Below are 24,942 nucleotides of genomic sequence, written 5' to 3'. Positions count from 1 at the left end.
CTATTGCAAATTCCTCCCTGAGACCATTATGCATTTGAGAATAAGGATAATATATGTTTTTAAGCAGTGCAAAGCATGATGTAATAATGAAAGTTTATTATCACTTTAATCATAAATTTCAACATTACTCGCAATATTTCAATATTATTATTATTAAATGTGTGCTGATTACAAAGTCCATAACAGAAGCAGATAGCTCATTGTTGTTTTTTACAACCCATAAACGGTATAACAGACAGTATTGCTTATCATCTCTGCCCATAACTGCAGGTAAGAATCTTACAGCACATTCCTGATCATTTTTCACAGTCCAAAACAGCAAAATCTTCCACTCAAACAACGCAAGAACCGCTCCCTTCTTCAGCAGTCGCCGCTCTGACTCAGACCCTGACTCACGAAAATCCTCTTTTTTTTTTTAAATGCCAGCTGCAAACTCGGGGGACTAACCGTAAATCTCCCCCTCCGGGTGACGACGATCCATTTAGACCGGGCTACCTTGTTGTACCTACTGGAAACGCGACATAAATGCACGCAACAATGTTCAGCTATAGAGTATTTTATACGGTGAAACTTAAACTTCTTTTTCTCGGACAGTCTCGCAACTGAATAAAAAATCACAGCTACAGTATAGACAACAGAAGTAACTGATGTGCGCTAATGATAATGAAAATTCTGCGGATTATTATTATTATTATTATTATTATTATTATTATTATTATTTAATGTTTTTTTCCTTAAGTAGGTGTTAAGAGAGCCGCATGCAGCTCGCGAGCCGTAAGCTGAGTATCATTGTTATAAACTAAATAACAGTTGTCTATTTTTAGGCTTTGCTTTTTGAGTAGATATCAAGCAAACGTTATAAGGCAAAAATGCAAACAAACCGTAATCCTACTAAGTCTCTTCTATGAAGTTTAAATGTATGTGCCACTGCTACTTATGTCTAAGTCTGAAATAAATTCTTCCTTGATCTATTTAATTATTTAACTGCAAGCTATTACAATAAGGACGACTCTTCACCAATATGTGATCTCGATTGCGGAATAATTAGAATACAAACACCTACAAAACCTTGAGTACGTAACACTCATTTAAGATCAAAGTACTAAAGTGCTATATACTTCACAAATTAAAGTTACACATCAATTTTTTTAATATAAAACTACTGCTCTAGGTAGGTTAGTTAACATCAGGAGAATATATTAGATACTTGAAAATACGTTTGCATTAATAGCCCCACTGAACACTTCATATTTACGCATGAAAGAAATACATCACATACCGTCGTTTTCAATAAGATATTAAATACGGCTATGTATTCTGTTCGATTCTACAGCCACGAAGCAAACTAATCTGCTTACCTTACAGTTTAAATTGTCAAGCAAAGGATGCATTTCCCCCATCCTGTATACTTTAGATCATCTGCGTCGTTTCCTGAGTCAAACGCACTGACACGCTAATTGGGTTAAGCGGAGCTTTTCATTTCCTCGCGTATATCTTGCCAGCTAGAGCGATGTTGTATAGTAGTAGTTAAACCACCCACATATTACTGAAATTGAATGAACATGTTTGCATAAAATTTAGTTGTTCTGTTGATGGAAAATATTAGAACAAATTAACGGTTTAAAAACGAATGCTTGAACAACAGAAATGTGGTTTAGGGTAAAATAAAAACAAATATTTAAAATATGAAAGAACATACTGGATTCTATTAAAGTTTTCTTATATACTATACTCTCCATTTAACGGTTCCGAATATTCCATACATTTGCAGAAATAGTAAAATATAAAAGATATCTTTTTCTTGAAACACAAAACACTGCAATAAAAGGCATGCTGTAATATTTACACGCAAATTGTATATTAACATAAAAGAAAACAACACCCTAGTACTACATAAAAGAAAAGATATACACGCTCTCTAATATAAAAGGCTTTTACGTTGGAGGGCATAATATCATCTTGTTCTAATCAAATTGTAAAATGAATTAAATCTACTGTAGGTGGTAAAACAAACAAAACAGACCTCAGCAGTTATTATTCAAGAATAAGCCAAAATGCATGAGCCATGTGTGAAAAGTAACACCTTTCCTTGTTCCTTATAAATAAAAGGTTAATCAGACCCAGGTGGTGATCAGGAAATGCTATTACCTATAAGAAGAAACCTTGTTGGTTCATTCCAAAATATTCACGTTTGTAGTAATACTACATCGACAAGGACAACTGACATTTGCAATGATCACTGGCACCTTGGAAAGGCACTCTATCCATAAAATACAGTATATTATTATTATTATCCATCCATCCATTTTCCAACCCGCTGAATCCGAACACAGGGTCACGGGGATCTGCTGGAGCCAATCCCAGCCAACACAGGGCACAAGGCAGGAAACAATCCTGGGCAGGGTGCCAACCCACCGCAGGACACACACAAACACACCCACACACCAAGCACACACTAGGGCCAATTTAGAATCGCCAATCCACCTAACCTGCATGTCTTTGGACTGTGGGAGGAAACCGGAGCGCCCGGATGAAACCCACGCAGACACGGGGAGAACATGCAAACTCCACGCAGAGAGGACCCGGGAAGCGAACCCAGGTCCCCAGGTCTCCCAACTGCGAGGCAGCAGCGCTACCCACTGCGCCACCGTGCCACCCATTATTATTATTATTATTATTATTATTATTATTATTATTATTATTATTATTATTATTATTATTATTATTACTAAGTAATTAGTAACAGTAAGTAACAGTGTGGGAGGAATGATAGAATTTTGCTGAATTTAATGTCTGGACTTTGTGATTTTAAAATCTTAATTTTGTCTTTTCAGCTATTTAGTTGTAAGCTAGTGTGATTAAGATGATTTTCCTATAGCATGATTCCATTTCAGGCAAGGAATTGTTGTTAGAAAGATAGTCTCAAATCTTCTATAGGCTCTGTTGTGAAGAACAGTTCATAGTGAACTCAGTGGATTGAAGTTGTTCACATTTCACTATTTAGTTCAAAGCCCTGTCCCTGGCGATGAATACATTTGCTGTGGAGCTTATTTTGTTGCATGTGGAAGGATATCTGACTTAAAACAGCAGGGTGTAGATGCTGCCCCCGTCCATGCTCCTAAAGAACAGATGACACAAAGTGGAATCACTCGTTTCCTTATACCTCACTCACACTTCCCCAAATGTAAACATGGTATGTTGTTGTTGTTGTTTAAATAATTGTATTGTTTTGTTAAGTTCAACTTGATTGTATGTAATGTTATTATCCTCGTTGTATAAATTAGATTTGATTGTATGAAATGTTACATGCACGGTGGCGCAGTGGGTAGCTGGGTTCGCTTTCTCCCTGAGTGGAGTTTGCATGTTCTCCCCGTGTCTGCGTGGGTTTCCTCCTAGTTCTCCGGTTTCCTCCCACAGTCCAAAGACATGCAGGTTAGGTGCATTGGCGATTCTAAATTGTGCTGTGTGTGTGTGTGCGCCCTGTGTGGGTTGGGATTGGCTCAGGCAGACCCCCATGACCCTGTAGTTAGGATATATTGGGTTAGATAATGGATGGATGAATGTTACCTACTGCAGCCTATACATTATAACCTACGTAGCCTATATTTTACTGGAAACAATACAACTAAGCAATAATCAGTGCAAATTCATCATGCTAATATTTACATTCATTTGGTCTGAAGACTAAAATAGTTAAACGTATTTTATAATTCATAAAAATACATCCTTTGACAATGTGTAATTTAAAACATCAAAATAAACAACATTATCAGATACATATATAGAACTTTTTTTCAGACTATTCTTGGCTATTTAAAAGCCTAATTTATACATATTTTCAATCTAATTAATGACATCTCCTCTCCAGGTAACAGCAGTGGAGATTACCCGTGTATCACGTAATTAAGCACAACCTGAGCTAACAGGGCTGATTGTACAGAAAAGCTGAACCATGATTTATAGTGGCCGTTGGGCATTGTTTCTGTTACAGAAAACTGTTCAATAAGTTAACTGAAATATTTTAATATGCATAGGCAAGAAATTATTAAAACAGTTTTTTTTATTAGAAAATTATCACAGAGTTATTCCTGCTTTTTAGAAAAATATTAATATGCTTGAAGGAAGCATGGTAAATTGTGATAGATAGATAGATAGATAGATAGATAGATAGATAGATAGATAGATAGATAGATAGATAGATAGATAGATAGATAGATAGATACTTTATTAATCCCAAGGGGAAATTCACATACTCCAGCAGCAACATACTGATACAAAAAACAATATTAAATTAAAGAGTAATAACAATGCAGGTACAAACAGACAATAACTTTGTATGATGTTAACTTTTACCCCTAACCGCCCCCCGAAGGGTGGAAATGAAGAGTCGCATAGTTTGGGGAGGAACGCTCTCCTCAGTCTGTCAGTGGAGCAGGACATTGACAGCAGTCTGTTGCTGAAGCTGCTCCTCTGTCTAGAGATGATACTGTTTAGTGGATGCAGTGGATTCTCCAGAATTGATAGGAGCCTGCTGAGCGCCCGTCGCTCCGCCACAGATGTTAAACTGTCCAGCTCCATGATCAATATGCAGTTAATTTCAACAAAAATTTTTAATTGTTTGATTAATCATGATTCCATTTTTTAATTGAACAACAACTCTAGTTAAAAACTATCTTTGTCCCACAGTGCTGAATAATACTTGTAAAGTTCTGGCCAGATAGATGTATGGCAGAAAGAGGACACAGTGACTGCAACACAGCACAGCCTTGTTCAGAGATTCCAATATTCTAATTTTTTGTGAGTATAATGTTCCCTTAACAAGACTATAATATAAACTTGTAGGCTAACTGTATTGAAGCTTTGTCATTTAAGAATATTATATAGGAAGGAAATGTGAGCCTTGTAAAAATTCTGAACAGTGAGTGGATGTCAACAATCGCTGGAAAGAAAGGAGTGTCTTGTTAATGCATCTATTTGTTGGTGATTGTGAAGTCCACTTGTCTTGAGGAGCTGTACGTTTATCACTATGATCCAGTCTGTTTTTATTTTTTATCTCATAGACATTAAAACCTTTCTTGCCTTATTCTTGCAGTGTTACAAAAGTCCTGTGTTTAGGTGGAACAGAGAGTGAGAGGAATTGTCCAGGCAATGAAGTCTGACAAAAACTACAGTCTTTAAGTGAATTGAGATCAGAGTACCAAAACAAGCTATCAAAACCAAAGGTCAAAGCTGTTACCACTACACCAGAAATCATAGTCAAAATATTAATAAACGGTTCTCAACTTAATTTGTATTAGTTGCCCTAAACTAACACTAACAAAGCAAGCTTGGATGCAAGAAGGTGTGTGCTGCCATTGTATACAGGCAGAGCATACAGTAATTGACACAATATATCACATGATTGGAAATGGGCATAGCAACCATAAACAATAGGGCTGCAGCCATGGAAAGATTTTCATAAATGATAGAGACCACCTAAAAACAGAACACAAAATGGTGTTACCAGAAAAATTATACTAACTGCATTCCTGGTGACCACAAGTCAGATTCATTACATAAAATATCTGAATACTTTCTGAACTGTTAATATATCATAAATACTAAATGTGTGCCTTCATTTTATTAGAACATTAGAACAATCTAAACGAGAACAGGCCATTCACCCTCATGACACTCGCCAGTCCTATCCACTTAATTCTTCTAAAATAATATCAAGTTTTGAAAGTCCCTAAAGTCATACAATCATACAAATTCCCACATTGATGCTTAGCAGCAACCAGAAAACAAACATTTTAGGAGCAATTTTTTTTTAAATTAAGTCCTCACTGATTAAGAAGGCTAACACAATGCTAGGTTATATAGCATGATGTGCAGAATATGAGTCAAAGGAGGTTATGTTCAAGTTTTATAACACAATGATTAGACCTAATCTGGAGTACTGTGTAGAGTTGTGGTCTGCAGGCTACAAAAAAGACATAGAACCAGTAGAAAAAGTCCAGAGAAGAGAGACTAGACTGATTCCAGGACTGCAGGACAAGAGTTATGGAGGAGGAGAGAGGAGAAGATGGCAGCATATGCTGATAGTGCGTTGCCGTACCCACCACACAACGAACCACCTGGATAAGGACCTGAGTGTAGTGGGTGACACCACAGCATCACACTGGAACACTGTGAAGTCTTTTATGGTGGCTGTAGTGCCAGTCCTGCCATCAACCCCCAAGTTTTCCCTGTATGTTGGAGGACCTGTTTGCAGGTCTGGATGCAGAGTTATGGGGAAAGATTAAAAGAGCTGAGCCTTTCAGTTTTAGCAAAAACAGATTAAGAGGAGACATAATTAAAGTTTTTAAAATTAAGAAAGGAATTAATAGGTCCAGGCTGTTACCTTAAAATCAGTTCAACAGGAACTAAGAAGATGCAGTTGGAAACTTCTTAAATAAAAACTTTGCCCAAGCATTGGAGAGATTTTCTTCACTCAGAGGACCAAAGACACATGGAATACATTACCAAATAGTGTGGTAGGATGTAAGATTTTAGGGACACTCAAAACTAGATTTGGTGTTATTTTGGAGAAATTACATGGATAGGATTGGTGAGCTATGCTACACTGAATGGCCTGTTTCTTTGTACTAATATCCAACACTTGGCACACTTTCGTGTAGAACATTAATTTTTACAAGCTGTGGCAAAATATATAAACTAACATATACTATAATTGTGAAGAAATAACTTCAACTTGATAAAGACAAAACTTATCATTTAAGACATGCTTCTAAATTTCAGAGAGCTTTTCTTATCATGGCACCTCCATCACACTGCTTTTATTTATCTATTATCCTATAGTGATTTTCACCCAATGTTATTTTTAATTACCTTGACAATCTAATTCAGATTTCATTCTTCACCATTTTTATTGTTTAACAGAACCAATTTCAAAACTTATTTTTGTTAAAATGTTTTGATAAGAATTTTTTAATCTACGTTACAAAACAACCATTTCATCTACTTGAATGTTGTTTTTCTAACTCTATCTCTTTTTTACAATGTAACAATTACTAGAAACTGTAACACCATTTTAAGTGAACAGTGGAATTCAACAGTAATTCATTGCCTTTTTTAGTGACCGTTTTTCAAAATAAGACCCAGTAACCATAAACTTCAGTAAAAAATGTAATAGCAAGCTAGTTATTTTCAAAGTGTATAAAATATTCTTCACTTTACAATGCAATTTCATGCATTCAATTAATATGTACCATGATTTTGAACAAACAACATCAATTTGAAAAACACCAAACTTATCCTTTATTAAGTAATATTTAAATAAATCACATCTAGACAACAGCAAGCAGCACTAGGTCTAACAGATTTTAGTCACTTAACTAGTAGAGTCAAAAGCAGTATATAGTTAGGAAAACATTATTTCTTGAGATAGACAATTGAGCTTTTCCTCATCTCACTCTCAAATAGATGCTACTTCATGTCAGTTACAACATTTTGCTTTGAGCTAAATTTCACATTTGTGGAGTATTGTACTGTCAGAAAAGCTGCCTTTTCCAAACAAAATTCCATTAGTTGTGCTTTGCTTGTTGACCTAGAATTTTCTTTTTATCTTACGTATACTAATGGGCACTTTGCCCAGAAAGCCATTCATGCTACCCTTGCTTTCCCCTTTTGTAAAAAACAAAAACACAAACACACAAAAATGCATCTAGCTAGTGTTAGACTTTCTCTCAGGTTTTACAGTTGAGATGTTTATCAGTAACTTTTTGGAAGACTGGGATATATCTTTAAGTGTTTTCCTGCCTTTTATCAATTTAATTTCCACATGATCAAAGCAGGATATTGTTTTTAAATATATTTAATTATATTTAAATAGCACAAATATATTTATTTAAATACTCTTTAATTACACACAAATTCATGCACGCACACACACACAGATATATATATTCATTGCATTCGTAGTCTGAGTCCCGACCTGAATTGTGTGGGTGGTTACCTACCAGGTAACTCTTGTGGTTGGTCTGCCATTTGGCAAACATCCGCCACGGTGCCGTCTTCAGTTGCGGGAAGCAGATCATGGAATGTTGCATAGTTTACTATCAAATAATGCAATGATCTTCACGTCTCATCTCCCTAGTCTTTCTCTCCCAGGATTTTTTTATAATAGATATATATATATTGCATAGTTTACTGTCAAATAATGCAAAGAGTACACAACACGTGTTTCGCCCTCATTTGGGCTCATCAGGCGTACACACTCTACTGCTCCCCTCTCAGGGAATTGAACCACCCACACAATTCAGGTCATCGAGACTCAGACTACGAATGCAATGAATGTAATTACTCTGGACCTACAGGCTGTCAAATAAACGAACCACACGCCATGGTGCAGTGTAAAGGGGCTTCGTCTGTGACGCTGATGTCCGAGGTTCGATTCCCTGAGAGGGGAGCAGTAGAGTGTGTACGCCTGATGAGCCCAAATGAGGGCGAAACACGTGTCGTGTACTCTTTGCATTATTTGACAGTAAACTATGCAAACTATATATATATCTCTATTATAAAAAAATCCTGGGAGAGAAAGATGAGACATGAAGATCACGGAAGACACTTAAAAGACCCGCAAGACGAAAGAGATTGACCACAGAGCGTCTCGCGGGGACCTTAAACATGAGACTTTGTGTCAAAATATTGATTCTTGCAAAACACATCCTACTTACAACTAATATCAAATAAGACCACGGTGTAGCAAAACACTCAGTCATGTCAAGGATTTGAGCACACACAGTTCCAGGGCTCTCAGCGCATATAAAGCGTATAAGGACAACACGGTATAGATGAAACGTCGACTACTAAGTGAAGAAGAAGGAGCAGCGCGGAGAAAAGAGTCTCAAAAGCGCTCGAGAGAAAGAAATGCAAAAAAGAAAAAGAATAATCTAGGTGCAAATTCAGAAAATAAGGAAAGTAATAATCAGCCTGGAACAAGTGGAAATGAAAAAAAAGCATGTCCAGTCGGGCTCAGAATTAAAAGACACAGAGTAAAAGACAAAGTAGAACTTCATAAAGACGTTCAAAAACGTTGGCGCTATACACATGCAGAGCAGGTTAGAGATTATAGGTCATATTTCTGCAACAGGACTCTTAGAGTCATGCTAGACGATTTTTCATCTGAATCAGTCCCACTCCCATGTGATGTCCCTCAGGGTTCCATTTTGGGGCCACTACTTTTTTCAATTTACATCCTGCCTTTAGGTGCAATTTTTAGAAAACATGCAATCTCGTATCACCTATATGCTGACGACTGCCAAATTTATTTCTCCCTCAAGTCAACTGACTCCACTAAACCTCTTCTTGACTGCTTATCTGACATTAAGGACTGGCTGGCTGTAAACTTCCTTCACCTGAACGATTCAAAAACCGAGGTCATTGTTTTTAGTCCTGACCGCAAACAGACCCTACCCCTTGGCCTCGACTTTCTTCCCATTCCAGTAACTTCGTCTGTTTCCAGTCTTGGAATCAAAATGGATATGGTCCTGAAAATGGATGCTCAAGTCAACAGCACAGTAAAATCCTGCTTTTTCCATCTCAGGCGAATTGCCAAACTCAAACCAATTCTGCCTTACCACCTCCTGGAATCAGTAATCCATGCATTCATTACGTCCCGGCTTGACTATTCTAATTCCTGCCTATATGGTATTAGTAAAGCCACTCTTTCTATAATCCAATTGGTTCAAAATGCGGCTGCAAGGCTTTTAACTGGAAGCAGCAGAAGCCAACACATTACACCGATTTTAAAAACCCTACACTGGCTGCCGGTTAGATTTAGAATTGATTTTAAGATACTCCTCTTAACCTATAAGGCACTAAATGGTCTAGCCCCTGCCTACTTGAGTGTCTTGCTCCATCGTCACAATCCCCCTAGTGTTCTTAGATCCGCAGATCAGCTGCTCCTAACCGTTCCCAAGGCACGTTTTAAAGTTTGTGGTGAAAGGGCTTTTTCCGTCTGTGCACCCAGACTCTGGAACTCCTTACCTTTAGTGGTTAGGCAAGCCGCTTCAGTCGCCACATTCAAATCACACCTAAAAACGCACTTCTTCACATTGGCTTTTAATTCTTAACCTGTCTTATTTCCACTTGCTTTTTGCTATTTCTCTGTTTTATTGGGTCCCCTGACCTGTTTTTAGTGTCTCTGTTTTAATTCTCTCTTAATGTTTGTTTTTAATATTTTGCTTTTAGTCTTGCTTGTTTTAACTGAACAGCGCTTCGGTCAGTTGTAATGCTGTGTTTTTAAGCGCTTAACAAATAAAAATGGTATGGTATGGTATTATGAAAGCAGTGGAATTCGAAAGGCTCAAAAAAAGAAAGTAAAGATCGCAGTAGCACAAACAAACAGAAATTATTACTCGAAAAAAGGGAAAATAATAAGCCCCCTAGTATATATATATATATATATATATATATATATATATATATATATATATATATATATATATATATATATATATATATATATATATATATATAAGTACTGTGCAAAAGGTTTAGGCAGGTGTGAAAAAATGCTGTAAACAGAGAATGCTTTCAGAAATATAAATAATTGTTTATTGTTATCAATTTACAAAATGCAAAGTGAGCGAACAAAAGAAAAATCTAAAATCAATATTTGGTGTTACTACCTTTTGCCTTCAAACCAGCATCAATTCTTACAGGTACACTTGCACAAAGTCAGGGATTTTGTAGGATTATAGTCAGGTGTATGATCAACCAATTATACCAAACAGGTGCTAATGATCATCAATGTCACGCGTAGGTTGAAACACAGTCATTAACTGAAACAGAAACAGCTGCGTAGGAGGCTTAAAACTGGGTGAGGAACAGCCAAACTCTGCCACCAAGGTGAGGTTGTGGAAGACAGTTTCATGTCATGGCAAGATTGAGCACAGCAACAAGACACAAGGTAGTTATACTGCATCAGCAAGGTCTCTCCCAGACAAAGATTTCAAAGCAGACTGGGGTTTCAGGTTCTGCTGTTCAAGCTCTTTTGAAGAAGCACAAAGAAACGGGCAACGTTGAGGATCGTAGACGCAGTGGTCGGCCAAGGAAACTTAGTGCAGCAGATGAAAGACACATCAAGCTTATTACCCTTCGAAATCGGAAGATGTCCAGCAGTGCCATCAGCTCAGAACTGGCAAAAACCAGTGGGACCCAGGTACACCCATCTACTGTCCGGAGAAGTCTGGCCAGAAGTGGTCTTCATGGAAGAGTTGCAGCCAAAAAGCCATACCTCCGACGTGGAAACAAGGCCAAGTGACTCAAGTATGCACGAAAACATAGGAACTGGGGTGCAGAAAAATGGCAACAGGTGCTCTGGACTGATGAGTCAAAATTTGAAATATTTGGCTGTAGCAGAAGGCAGTTTGTCCGTCAAAGGGCTGGAGAGCGGTACAATAATGAGTGTCTGTAGGCAACAGTGAAGCATGGTGGAGGTTCCTTGAATGTTTGGGGCTGCATTTCAGCAAATGGAGTTGGAGATTTGCTCAGGATTAATGGTGTTCTCAATGCTGAGAAATACATGCAGATACTTATCCATCATGCAATACCATCAGGGAGGCGTATAATTGGCCCCAAATTTATTCTGTAGCAGGACAACGACCCCAAGCATACAGCCAAAATCATTAAGAACTATCTTTAGCGTAGGCCTACAGAAGAACAAGAAGTCCTGGAAGTGATGGTATGGCCCCCACAGAGCACTGATCTCAACATCATCGAGTATGTCTGGGTTTACATGAAGAGACAGAAGGATGTGAGGAAGCCTACATCCACAGGAGATCTGTGGTTAGTTCTCCAAGATGTTTGGAACAACCTACCAGCCGAGTTCCTTCAAAAACTGTGTGCAAGTGTACCTAGAAGAATTGATGCTGTTTTGAAGGCAAAGGGTGGTCACATCAAATATTGATTTGATTTAGATTTCTCTTTTGTTCATTCACTGCATTTTGTTGATTAATGAAAATCAATGATTAACACTTCCATTTTTGAAAACATTCTTTGTTTACAGCATTTTTTCACACCTGGCTAAAACTTTTGCACAGTACTGTATATACGAGGGGATGTCAAAAAGTAAAGGGATTTTTTTAATTTCTCTTTTCAGAGTTTGGTAACACTGCTCGTATCCAGCGCTGAATGAGTGTAGTCGCCAACACTTCTATAGAACGTGTAACTCTTATTCCCGCGTTATTCGTTGGAGTGTAGCAGACCGTTAAACATGACAGCTCCATTGTCGATCTGCACCAAGGAGGAAATGAGGGCAGTGATTCGCTTTTTGTTTGCGGAAGGTGTTAAACCTGTGGACATTATTCGTCGAATGCAAGCACAGTATGGTGACAACTGTTTATTGTGAAGCAAGATCTACAAATGGAGAATGGATACAGTCCAGACCTGGCTCCAAGCGATTTTCACATGTTTGGACCATTAAAAGAAGCGCTAAGGGGAAGAAGATTTGCAAGTGATGAAGAAGTCATTGATGCGGTGCAAAATTGGTTGCAGACGCAACCAAAAAACTTTTTTTCCGACGGAATCAAAAAAACTTGTGAAACGTTGGGAAAAGTGCATTGAAGTCCAGGGAGGTTAGGTAGAAAAATAAGGTATGTTTCACATTTCTATCATTAGAATAAATGCCCTTTTTCTCAAATGTCCCTTTACTTTTTGACTTCCCCTCGTATATACAGTATGCAATATATATATATAAAAGGTGGCCAGGAAGGAGGGAAGGAAGGACAAGCATTCTGACCGGGATAAAGATAAAGAATTCATACCCAGCCAGGAAACCATAATGGAATGATTAGGCAAACATGCTCACCCAGTGCAGTTTATTCCCCTGTACAGCAGATGGCACTGTTCCTCAGATATAAACCCGATCAAGGCATCCACAGGGTCTTTGGGAACCACAAGAGGGCACTGGCGGTGGAGGACTGCCCCAGTTCCTGCATAACCTGGAAATGCTCCGAATAACTTGGACAGATGACTGGAAGCAGTCAGCGAGTTGACTTTAACAAAAACTCTCCTTCCTTCTCCAAGTCAACATTGCCCACAGTCTCCTGACTCTGACTCACATAATGTGAGAGAATGGGCAATACTCTCTTGGAGAAGAAAGAAGAGTTATGAATGATATATATGTGCTGGTGTTTCTCAAATAAAAATCATGTTTTGAACCTAGAATTGTGTTGGGCGTTAGTATGGTTTTGAGCTTAGTGGTGCCCCCTAGTGGTTACTATATATATAGTTATAATTATATATATATATTATTATATTATATATTATTATTGTATTATGTCTATATATATAAAAAATCCGTTGTCTGTCTGTCTGTCCACTTTTCACAAGAGTACTACTAAACAGATTTTGATTTTGCGACTTCTCTCATCAAGCTAAGTGTCATAGTTTGCATGCAGAAGTGATTTATTCACAGTAATCCGAAACAGAGGCTGTGGGCCAAGGAAGCATGACATCAGTAGTGGGGAGCTGGGCAGGGCCCTTCTCACCTCTTGCGACGTGTTGGAGCTTACCTTGCCTCTGCTTAGTAAGCAATATCTGTTTGTTTATTGATTTTTAAAGTTTGTCCTGTTTCACTACTGTTTACCAGTGGAGGACAGCTAGTATATAAATATATATACTGTGGTAGGCGGCTGGGGTCCATGCCCAGCCGGGACCGCCAGAGGTTGCTGTATTTGGGACTCCTGAGCCCGTGTGGGCAGTATATTCATCACACCCGGAAGTGCAGCCAGAACTCGATGATCAAGCACCTGGAGCACTTCCGGGTGGACTATAAAAGGAGCCAACGACTACCACTCAGGGGCCAGAGTCAGGTGGAGGAGGACAAGGTTGCCTGGGAGGAGTGGTGGTAGGAGAGAAGAGTGCTTTGCGCTACTTGTGTGCTGTGATTGGGACTGTGTATTGCCTGTGGGGTTCACGGAGAAGACGTGCCCCACAGGTGAAGAAAAATAAATATCTGTTTTATTGTATACTTGCCTCCCATGTCAATCTGTGTCGGGTCGGGCACAATATAGCGCCTTTCTTACAGTACATGCATATATACATACATACATATAAATATAATTTATATACATTTTTTGACCGTTTGTTCATTCCTTGGTACAGCTCTGCCACCTCAGGCAAAGGGAAAACGCTCTTTTATATAGTGTTCTAATGCTAAAGAAACTCACTCTCAGATTGCTAAACATTCTTCTAAATAACATTTTGGTGCTAAAGAAACACAATCTCAGGATGGCAGTTGTCAGTTCAGCAGCTGAACTTAATCACACATTACTGTGAGTCTTTAAAACCAGTGTCACTCACCAGATCTCTTTTGTCCAGTGCAGACTAACTTTGTGTAAAAAGAAGAAAGATAAGTGAGAAATGTAAAATGTTTGGAGTACTAATTGTTTCCTGTTGTTGCTTCTAGTTGTTGGATTAAATCTTTAACTTTTGGGCACTTTTTATTTTATCTCCTGACAACTTAACAAATTGGCGACAAGTTACTTTCTTGTTTCTACTAGTCTAAAATGGCCATTTCTGCCATGTCTGGGTGAACCCGCCATACTTTTCAAAATGTGTCTGAAAATGTTCAAAAACTACATTCTTGGTGTAACAGGAGATAAATAACCAGAAGCATGCAAAAATGCAGTTCTCCTTCATTGTCTGGGAACAGAAGGTCAGAGATTGTTTTACACGCTTCTGAATCAAGGTATGTCAAAGGAGGACACAATTATAGCTTCACAAGCCCACTCTCCCCCAACAGAGAAATGTTGTTGCTGAGCGGCATGCTTTTAGAAAACATGCTCAGGCTGCTAATTAAACTATTTCACAGTACGTTGCCATACTACAAGACTTGGCAGTTATATGTGAGGTTGACACTAAACTGGATGAAATGTTATGAGTTGATCACAATCAGATGCCTTAAAACTAATAAATGATATGCGGTTAATTTCAGTGTATTTGATAAAGCCGTGTCAGGGATGGGGATCTAAAAAAATAAAGGGAAACCACTCAGGAACAGTGGAACTGCTTTAACACTGGGGTTTGCAAAACCTAGCAGAGAACTTGAGTATGCTATGGTTTGAGCTGACATGAAAATGTGTGTGGCTTTACGTCAATTTAACTTTTTACTAGCAGGAGTACCTGGCGTTGCTCGGGAATCTATAACTGGTGAATTTCCAAAAAGAAAGAAACAGAACATAGAAATTGAACAAACATTTTTCTGATTGACATTTTATTGTAATAGTTAATATACAGTAAGTAGTCATTTTAAAGGCTTTGGATGCTCTATATTTTTGGTTTTGTCTTGGGGTTCCGAAAATGAACAAATTGTGAGGATTGCCCACTATAGAACATGCTACATAGAGTTGTCCATGTGAAAAATATGGATTTTCCAAATTGATGCCTTTAACTTTGAGTGATTGCCCTTCAGCCTTATTGTAGATGTTTGAAATCAAAGGGTAAATCATTCGGAATTAGCGGAATTCTTGGTATGAAAACATCTTGATGTCTTGCGCAATGTTTGAGACGGCCTTGAAATAGACTTTTTTGTGGCAGCGGAAGTGGACTTTCTAATGCTATGTCTTTTTTTTGGTGGCATGGGTATATTAGCAAAAAGCGGGGCAATTATAATGTGTCACATAGTATTACTTACCAAACAAGTACCAGAGTGGGATGAATGTACGTTATTTACAATATGTCGGAAAGCGAACAAATAGCACCAGTCAGTCAAAAAGACAAAGACTGAAATTTTACTGTAAGTCGGAAAGCGAGCAAATAGCACCACAAATACGGAAAGCCAGTCACGCACACTGGGTCATTCACGTTTTACATCCATACGGCAGTTCCCCTTCACGCGATGAAAGCAGTCGGCTTTCTCATACTTGAGAAACATTGGTAAAGAGGGATGCACGGAGACCAAACGTGCCGCTAGATGGCGCCACCGTTAACGTCTGTTGCAACGTGCGGCCATCTTGTCAATGATAAGTACGGGGATGTGTGGCGAACGTTGTGTCGGTCAAAAGGTGTCCTGCGCTTCACCAAGGACATTTTTCCCAACCAAACATACCCCATGACCTCCTCCTGGTCACAAATCAGTCCCATGCCCAGTTTGGTGGCGATCGGACACCCAAAGCAGATTTGTATGGAGGACAAACAAACATACATCGACTCTGCTTTATATATTAAGATAAATCGGGATGTGAGCATGGAAACGGGCATACGCACTATTTTTGTGCGTCTGCACCGTTTATATGTGAGGCCTTTGGCCTTCCATGCCTCCGGCCTTCTACAGTGCGTAGAAAGATAAAGAGAAGTGCAGCTGTACAGTTTTTCCAGTTTGAAAAAGAAAAGGAGCCGAAAACGTTTTCCGACATGGAACAATGGCACAACAGAATCAGGTATGTACTCACAGAATAAAAAGCTCAGTATATTTAAAGAAACTTTAGACCCATTAAACAAAACTAATGACATGTACAATTATTTATATAGTGAATCCAAGTGTTCTATGTTTATCATCATTACTGACATATCCTACTTTTAAGTATATCGTTTTAATGAATTATTTTTTCCTTCTTGTATTATTTCTTTTTAATAATTGCCTTATTATTTTATCTATATTAACTTTTTAACTTATTTATGAGGTATTATGTAGGGTATCTGCAATGTTAAAATACAATATGAATGGTAGTTATGTTTATTGTCATCATTAACGTTTGTTAAATATCTTATTTAACTTAATTATTCTGTAGTTAAATTAGCTATTTATAAAAGCACAATAGTGCTTTCTGCCAAATTAGTATTACATATTATTTTTGTCTTGATTTTCCCAGCCACATTTCTCCATAAAGACAGAGAATATAAAACCAACTTTGTTTACATTGATTAAGTATCAAAATTAATCCAAGTGCCCTCTTTTTAAAAAGCAAAGAGACTACAGCATGTTGTTGCCTCGCCTTTAGAGCCATGCAACCCACATTATAAAGTATGCAGGTAATTATGTCAGTAGTGTATGTATGTGTTTTATTAAAAAAATAACAATAGGATACTTTACTTGTAAACAATACTGATGTTTAGATTTCTGAACTAGAACTTTTTAAATACAGTTTAAAAGCTGAGTTAATCCTGCATTTTCTGTTGTTTGGCAGGTTTTACTATCTACTGATGCAACACAGTGTATGTAACAAGTGACCAAATCCATCATTGTTTTTGCTTAAGAGTCATTGTCAACAGTTACTGCATGTCAGCATTTAATATTTTTCTTTGATTAAATTTTTACTCCTTGTATTAGGGCCTTTCAAGTCAGATGAATAGCCATGACTGTGGAATTTTCATGTTGATGGTATGATGGTTGATGGCATATTTTAAGTATATTATTATGTATGTCTGTATTTAATGTTGTGTCCAGGTTTTCAAATGACCATTTTGTGGTTTCTCTGTAGAATGTGCTGTATTTCGTCCTTGAGGCCCCCTTCGATTTTTAATGAGGTGTGTCTCAACCTTTGTATTATTGTGTTATTTCCCTCTACTTACCCTTTACCTACAGGTAAGTGTACTCATCAGATTCGTTACCAGATTGGTCTACTGTTGCACCTTTAGATTAACACATGCATACATAGCTATATGCAACACACACAGAAACTCAACAGTGCCCTATGAATGACACACACACAGCTGGTTAATCTCTAGCACTTTAAACTACATAAATGCCTTATGAATAACACAAGTTGTCACTTTCTCAGCACTTCAAGAGACTTACTTATTATCGACACAAACATCATACAGTGTTTTAAAGATATCTCAGGCCTAAATATTACTTTTGGTCTCCAAGAATACATTTAAATATACAAAGGATCAGCATCCTTGACTATAGGCCATTTATCAGCCAAGAATGCCTTACTTTACATACTGTTCCCTACTTTTGGTTGGCGCTCTCACCCTCAGCCCTTAATAAACCTCGCAGCACAGAGGAAATTGCAAATCTCTGGCTGCACCAGGTGCTCAAAGAAATCTACCTTATTACTTCAATCACTAGACATTAAGACCAAGCAAAGGAAGTTAAAAGCAGCATGGTATTTATTACAGAAATAATAATAATACCAGTGGAACAAACAATAATAGAAAATAAGATTGATACTAAAGTCTGGATATATATAGTCTTTAGAAGAAGCATAGTAAAGTAAAGATGTCAAGGACAAATGTTGCAGGCAGCTTGTGATCTAGCACACAAAGGTGCTTATGAGATGCTTTTCTGACAATCAGATGGAAATGGCCGCACATTGCTGGCGCCCTCTTCTGGCGTCGCTCCATTATCTTCTCCTGACATCTTCGTCTCTTCTTTTTCCTCCATCCTATGTCATTCTTCAGACGAGGCATATTTATTATAAAATTCTACCGGGGGGTTTTGCAAGATGTGATTGTTAGATATTCTGATTGGCTGGCTGTCAATATGATGAATTAATTTGCTGCCATTTTCCCAAACAATAAAACTTTTTTGATGTTGCTTAATTCCTACTAGCACATCTTCCTTTCCCAGGCTATAAACCAATTTAGTTACTTGTTGTCCCAGATGTCCATCCTTTCTCAGATTATACACTAATTGATAGCCTGAGGCATTGCCATGTCTTCATCTTTTGGTTAAACAGCTGTTTTAAAAGTGAGGTACAACTGGTAAGAGGATATGCTTTGATGTGTCCTGAATTAAGTTCATCTGTTGTTGTCTTGAGCAAAATATAATGAAAATATAAACCAAAATGTACAGATTTTGTACCCCACAACAACTTTAGTACTCTCTTCTTTCATTGTAGCATTTGTGGAGGAGGATTATATCTGGTTTTTGGTTCCCATTTTTGTCACCTTCTACAATTTGTGATGGATATTTGTGTTTTATTTATTTTATTTTATTTCCAGAAATGCCTACTTTTCAAAATCCACATATTTTAAATGTATGTTTGTAATGGTTTGCATAAATATTTTTGTAACATTAAACTCCTTTTAACAACTTAACTCTGCTCAATCCTCTTTAGAATGACATGGTGGCTTTGAGGAAGTGCTGTTGTAGAATGTTCCTTGAGAACTCTAGCCCCAAGGGGTAAATGAAATTTAAATTTTCTTTAATAACTTTCATTCAGTTCTGCGGCAATGTGGCAAATATACTGTACTTAGCCATTTTGTAAATCAAATACAAATAATCAAAATGTTTAATATTACAAACTTAGTGCTTCTTTTTGAAATCACTGAAATAAATGCTCACATTGGACTGAGCAAGCTAACTCCCTCCTAAATGAAGAAGAACCAAACAAAAAATTAGAACATGCAGAAATAATAGACAGTCAGAACAGGGCAATTTTTTGTGCTTATTTTTTTGGTTCTTTTTAAACATTTCCTTAGGTAAATATTATTTTTTCTGTTTTCAGGATTAGACTCTATTGAGCCATTAATGAAAAGACAGAAGATGAGTGAAGACTTGCACTACATCTGAAGTAAAAAAATTCTAGTACCTTTTTCTTGTTTTAACAAGAAAAACAAGAAAAAGGTATTAGAATCAAGCAAAATTATCTGCCAATATAGTGAGAAAGTTTAACTTGTTAAATTTTCTAAAAATGAGATTATATATCTTACACATACAAATCTACTCAAGTCAGTTATTCTTAAAATAAGAAAAACAAGATCTATTATCTCTTTTCAAGATTGTCTGGCTTGTTAAGATTTCATTTTTTGCAGTGTACAAACTTTTCAAGGTGAAATATAAGAATCATAAAATCCACAGTATCAAAAGCTGGGGTAAGATCTATCAGTACAAGAAAGGCAGAATCTCCAGCATTAGTAGCTGGGAAGAGGTCATTGTAAATCTTTAACAAGGATGTTTCAGTATCATTGTAAAAAATGTCCGTAAATTTAACACTAAAAACACTTTGAATGGTGTAAGTTAAAATACCTTTTTTGAAAACAAGGAAAGATTCCTTATTTTCAACTGAACATTACCTGTATATCTTAAACAAGACATTTCATTATTTTTTTCAGCCAAGTTCAGTAAAATCAACATTTTTCTATCTTTAAAATAGTCTACTTACCGTATACTGATACTTGACAGTTATTTACATTCAATTATGAATGATTTGTCACTGCGCATGGTTGTATATGGCGGGCACAGATTAGAAGTTGAATGTTCTTGTGTGTTTCTTTTTTCAAAATCATTCAGTAAGTCAGCTTTGGGTGGTTATGTCTGACACTAGTAGTTATTTCAGTGTGTAGAAAATGTGAGTATTTATTAAGGTAAATATCAGTATGTGTTTTCTTTTTGTTTTGTATTTTTTTAATTCACTTGTGTTCAATTCATTCCTTATTAATAAAATAAGTAGTTTGTGCTAAAGTGATTTCAGTTTTAATAAATTACTATTTGTAAATATAGCATAGCTATTTAAAGTTCTTAATTTTTAAGTACAGTGTAGCTGCGTTTTCCCAAAGTTTCTAAAATTCTGCAGCTCAAACTCAAAAAATGGGATTCAGCAAAGGCCTGACGCGCAGAAATGATTCCACAGACAAAATATCTTCGTTTTTAAAGGTTTAGTTAAATTTTAAAGTAAAACAGTTCTCACAAAAATAAAGAAAGAAAAATTAAAATAGCAAAAAAAAAGGAAAAAATTATAATAAGAAAAATGTAGTTCTGAGCTTAATCTTGTTACAACTTAAATCGTTATTAATTTCTTATAATTTCTGAACCATTTCAAAATGGTCAGAAAACTGTATGCTTATCCCATTTCTAAACTTAAAATGGGTTTATCAAGTCCCTCTTTACTGGGACCTGTTCTAAACACAAGTAGAGCTTATTAACTCACAGTTTCTCAGTTATAGTAAGAAGATTCTATATCTTGTTAACTTATAGGGAGAAAACACTATACCACTGTCTATGACTATAGAAGATATTATATTCTATTCAAATAAAGCAAACATTAATATGAGTTTAACTCAAAACTTTAACTTTCTAAGATTGGCTCTTACATACAGTATTTTTTGTTTGCCAAGTAACCAAAACAATTTTTGCAGCTTTTTAAGAATCTCAGGTGGGAGTGAATCCGCCAAATTAAAGTATGCTGTTTAATAAGAGCTTATATATATTTGTGACGGTTATGCATTACTGTTTAAGTCAGGGTTATTAGTCTTTGTAGCGTTTTTGTTGACTTTGGGAATTAATATAGAAGGATATTTAGTTTACTTCGCTAACTAGATCTAACTGGAACACGTGTAATTTAAAATCGATGTACGAAGTAAACCAAGTGTTTTGAAAACATTTTTAATTGTTAAGCATGATTGTTGTTCTTGGGGAGAAAAAGTGATCGTAATTCTCCTGAAACATATCTTATAGCAAACCGTCTAGTCATAAAATGTACACGTGCAGACTCTGTAGTGAGTCTTTACAAACTGTGAAAGGGTACGTATCCCACTGAAGATTACATCAAAACGAACAACCGTGTTCACATGTGGCTGCAAGCAAACATTTTTAACATGAAGTGCTGTGATAAAGTGTTTACTATTAAATCATCATTTACAGCTTATATTTCCAAAAAGCATTGACATTGGTCAGTAAATGATGTGTCCGATGCATATTAGTGTAGGAACTCATCCACAATTACATAAAAAGCTGGCACTTCTACATCCCTACCAAATTATTCACTGGAGATGATATAGAAATATCATATAATTTCAGTGACTTAAAATCTTAAAAATGTCTGTCTGTTTAACATTAAACTACAGGGCCAATTTCTTTTACCCTCATCCACTATTCAGAATATAGTAGACGAGATGCAGAATATACATGAATTGGGCCAGACATATATGAGAAGGAAACTAAGTTGTTGGCTAAAAAATGAGCTGTCATTGTCAAATGGAGATATCCTCAAAATTTGTAACCCAATAACAGAGAGTGATCTATTCAGAGCATGCTATTCAGGTCCAATGAGGACCAGTTATTCAAGGGTTCAGTCTGTTTAATTATGTAGAACCTCAAAACATACATCTAGGCAGAGATGAAAACAGAAAAGATAGATTTGTGTATTATATACCAATCAATCAAACTTTGAAAACTTTGATGACAAATTTAGAAGTGTGGCAGGAATATATGTCATGTGGGCATGCCAAAGAGGTACATAATGATGTGTTCTGTGGCATAAGTGATAGTCAGATATATAAATCTAACATTTTATTTCAGCAATTTCCATCATGTCTTAAGATTATTTTATTCCAGAATGCATTTGAAGTTGTTAACCCTTTGGGGTTTGCAAAAAAAGACACATTTTTACATCATTTAGCAGGCGCTCTTATCCAGAGCGACTTACAACAGTGTTTGTTAGTTTTTTCGCATACCCCTTGGGGTCAGAGCACAGGGTCAGCCATTGTACAGCGCCCTGTGGAGCAATTACAGGTTAAGGGCCTTGCTCAAGGGCCCAGCAGAGTAGGATCTCTTTTGGTAGTGACAGGGATTCGAACCGGCAACCTTCGGGATACCAGCGCAGATCCTTAGCCTCAGAGCCACCACAAAGTGTCTACTTTTCTCTTGCTAACTTTTCACCACATATGTGGTCAAATACATCTCAGATGCAGTTTGTTTGTCTTTGTAAGGAGAAAGACTTTAAGCAGTTTGGCTACGACAAAGTTTTCTCAGAATTGCTGCTTGATTTGAAAGATTTAGAGGATAATGGAAATGCTCTTTCAGAAGAAAGATGTATATAAGGGACACTCTACTGCATCACCGGTGATCACTTAGGTTCTCACTCTATTCAATTCTACACCGGGGCTTCACAGAAAATTTACTCGCTCAAAATACTTCTGTAGATACTGTCTAATAACTCAAGCAGAATTTGAGAAAGATGGTCCACTAAGAACCAGTGCAGGATACAATTCTGCCATTAATTTATGGCAGTCTGAAGAAATAACAGAAGTGAAAGGGATAAAATTCAGCTCTGTATTTAATTTTTTAAAATATTTTAATGTTTGTCAGACGGGTTTGCCTCCTTGTCTTGGCCATGATATTTTTGAAGGTGTTTGTTAGTGGTCATTGTTAGTGTTTACCTCATCGAAACAAAGAATTGGTATACTTATACATTTTTGAATAGACGTGTTAAACAGTTCAAGTATAATGTCTTCTGATGCTGTCACAAAGCCATGTGAGGTTAATCCACAAGGAGTTAAGCTTGGGGGTCAAGTTATACAGAATTGGACTCTCCTGAGTCTTTTTCTCCTGCTAACTGGTGACAGTTAACTGGTGTCTCATCCAGATGATGACATGTGGCAACTGCTACTTCAGCTGAAGGATATTGTAGAATTAATTTGCACTCTTAATATATCTGTAGGGTGGCACGGTGACGCAATGGGTAGCGCTGCTGCCTCGCAGTTAGGAGACCTGGGTTCACTTCCTGGGTCCTCCCTATATGGAGTCTGCATGTTCTCCCCATGTCTGCGTGGGTTTCCTCAGGGTACTCCAGTTTCCTCCCACAGTCCAAAGACATGCAGGTTAGGTGCATTGGCAATTCTAAATTGTCCCTAGTGTGTGCTTGGTGTGTGTGTGTGTGTGTGTGCCCTGCAGTGGGCTGGCGCCCTGCCTGGGGTTTGTTTCCTGCCTTGCGCCCTCTGTTGGCCGGGATTGGCCCCAGCAGACCCCCGTGACCCTCTAGTTAGGATATAGCTGGATGGATGGATATATCTGTATCACAGGTTGCCTATTTGGATGTTTTTATTCAAGAATATTTATATAGAAAAGAGCTGTTTCCACTGTGATGGACGACCGGCAGCTCAACCTGACTGGGATGCCCAAAGAATGGAAGGACGGGAAAAGGCAGCCACTTTGGGACACTGCCTCCCCCAAGACGCTAGATGGCGACTTCCCTGCAGCATAGCGGTGCCCCAGATTCCAGCAGGGCACCATGGGATCTGGAGTTCGGCTTCATAGCCCTGCTGGTTACTTCTGCATAGCCCGGAAGTACTTCAAAGTCACAGGGACAGAAGGACAGAAGCACTTCCTGGTCAAGGACTATATAAAGGACTGCTGTGAACCCAGCAAGTGAGCCAGAGTCGGGAGATGTAGGACAGAGCTTGCTGGGAGGTGTGGACAAGAAAGAGAAAAAGAGAATTGTGTGTATTGTGCTTATTTACTTGCCTGTGTATGTGGCTGGGGTGCTTAGGGTACTGTTTTGGAGAAGAAAAGGCATTAAAAATACTTCTCATTGCTTTTACTTTGTGTTCTTGTGTGTCTGTTGGGATTAAAGGGGCAAAAGCGACCCCTAATGTCCATACCACACAATAAGATAAAAACCCAAATATCATTATTTAAGGCATTTTTCTGGATTAATACTGAAGTTTAGCCGACTCATTAGATTATGGACAATGCACTTTGAAAGCATTCTGTGCAAGGCATTTGAAAAATTTTAAAAACCTCATCACATCAAATATTTTAATCTTATCTCACAGCTGGTTCACTGTTTTTGCCTGTTTTACAAACAAAAGATTGCTCTCAATTTTATTCTGAGGTTTACAGTAAAGAAATAAAGAATGCAGTTAAAGATTTTGCCTTCAATGAGTCTGACACAAAGATGTATGTGGAAGTACAATATCAGGGAACAATATACAAGAAAGGCCTGTTGGTAGTGGCCAAGGCTGATTGCACTTTGGAGTTTGGTGAAATTATCCATCCATTCATTATCCAACCTGCTATATCCTGACTACAGGGCCATGGGGGTCTGCTGGAGCCAATCCCAGCCAACACAGGGCGCAAGGCAGGAAACAAACCCCAGGCAGGGTGCCAGCCCACCGCAGGGTACACTTGCACATACAAATACACACCCACACACCAAGCACACACTAGGGACAATTTAGGATCGCCAATGCACCTAACCTGCATGTCTTAGGACTGTGGGAGGAAAC

At 37.5% G+C, this 24,942-nt stretch overlaps 2 protein-coding genes across 3 annotated transcripts in view; one reads left to right on the top strand and one right to left on the bottom strand.

Moving 5' to 3' along the window:
- The window catches only part of LOC114662104 (FERM domain-containing protein 7), a 250,094-nt gene extending 248,641 nt beyond the window's left edge, over positions 1-1,453 (bottom strand). For both annotated transcript variants that reach the window (XM_051934369.1, XM_051934368.1), the window contains exon 1: positions 1,359-1,453. The gene's annotated coding sequence lies outside the window, so the exon portion shown is untranslated. The remainder of the gene's footprint in view (positions 1-1,358) is intronic.
- LOC127529743 (craniofacial development protein 2-like) overlaps positions 1-24,942 on the top strand; it is a 928,907-nt gene that overhangs the window by 413,477 nt on the left and 490,488 nt on the right. The gene's annotated exons all lie outside the window — the stretch shown is intronic.

This window comes from Erpetoichthys calabaricus, chromosome 12 (assembly GCF_900747795.2).
Source record: "Erpetoichthys calabaricus chromosome 12, fErpCal1.3, whole genome shotgun sequence".
Taxonomy (NCBI): Eukaryota; Metazoa; Chordata; class Cladistia; order Polypteriformes; family Polypteridae; genus Erpetoichthys; species Erpetoichthys calabaricus.
Note: the sequence above shows the minus strand (reverse complement) of the source record. Positions and strands in the feature narration are given on the sequence as shown.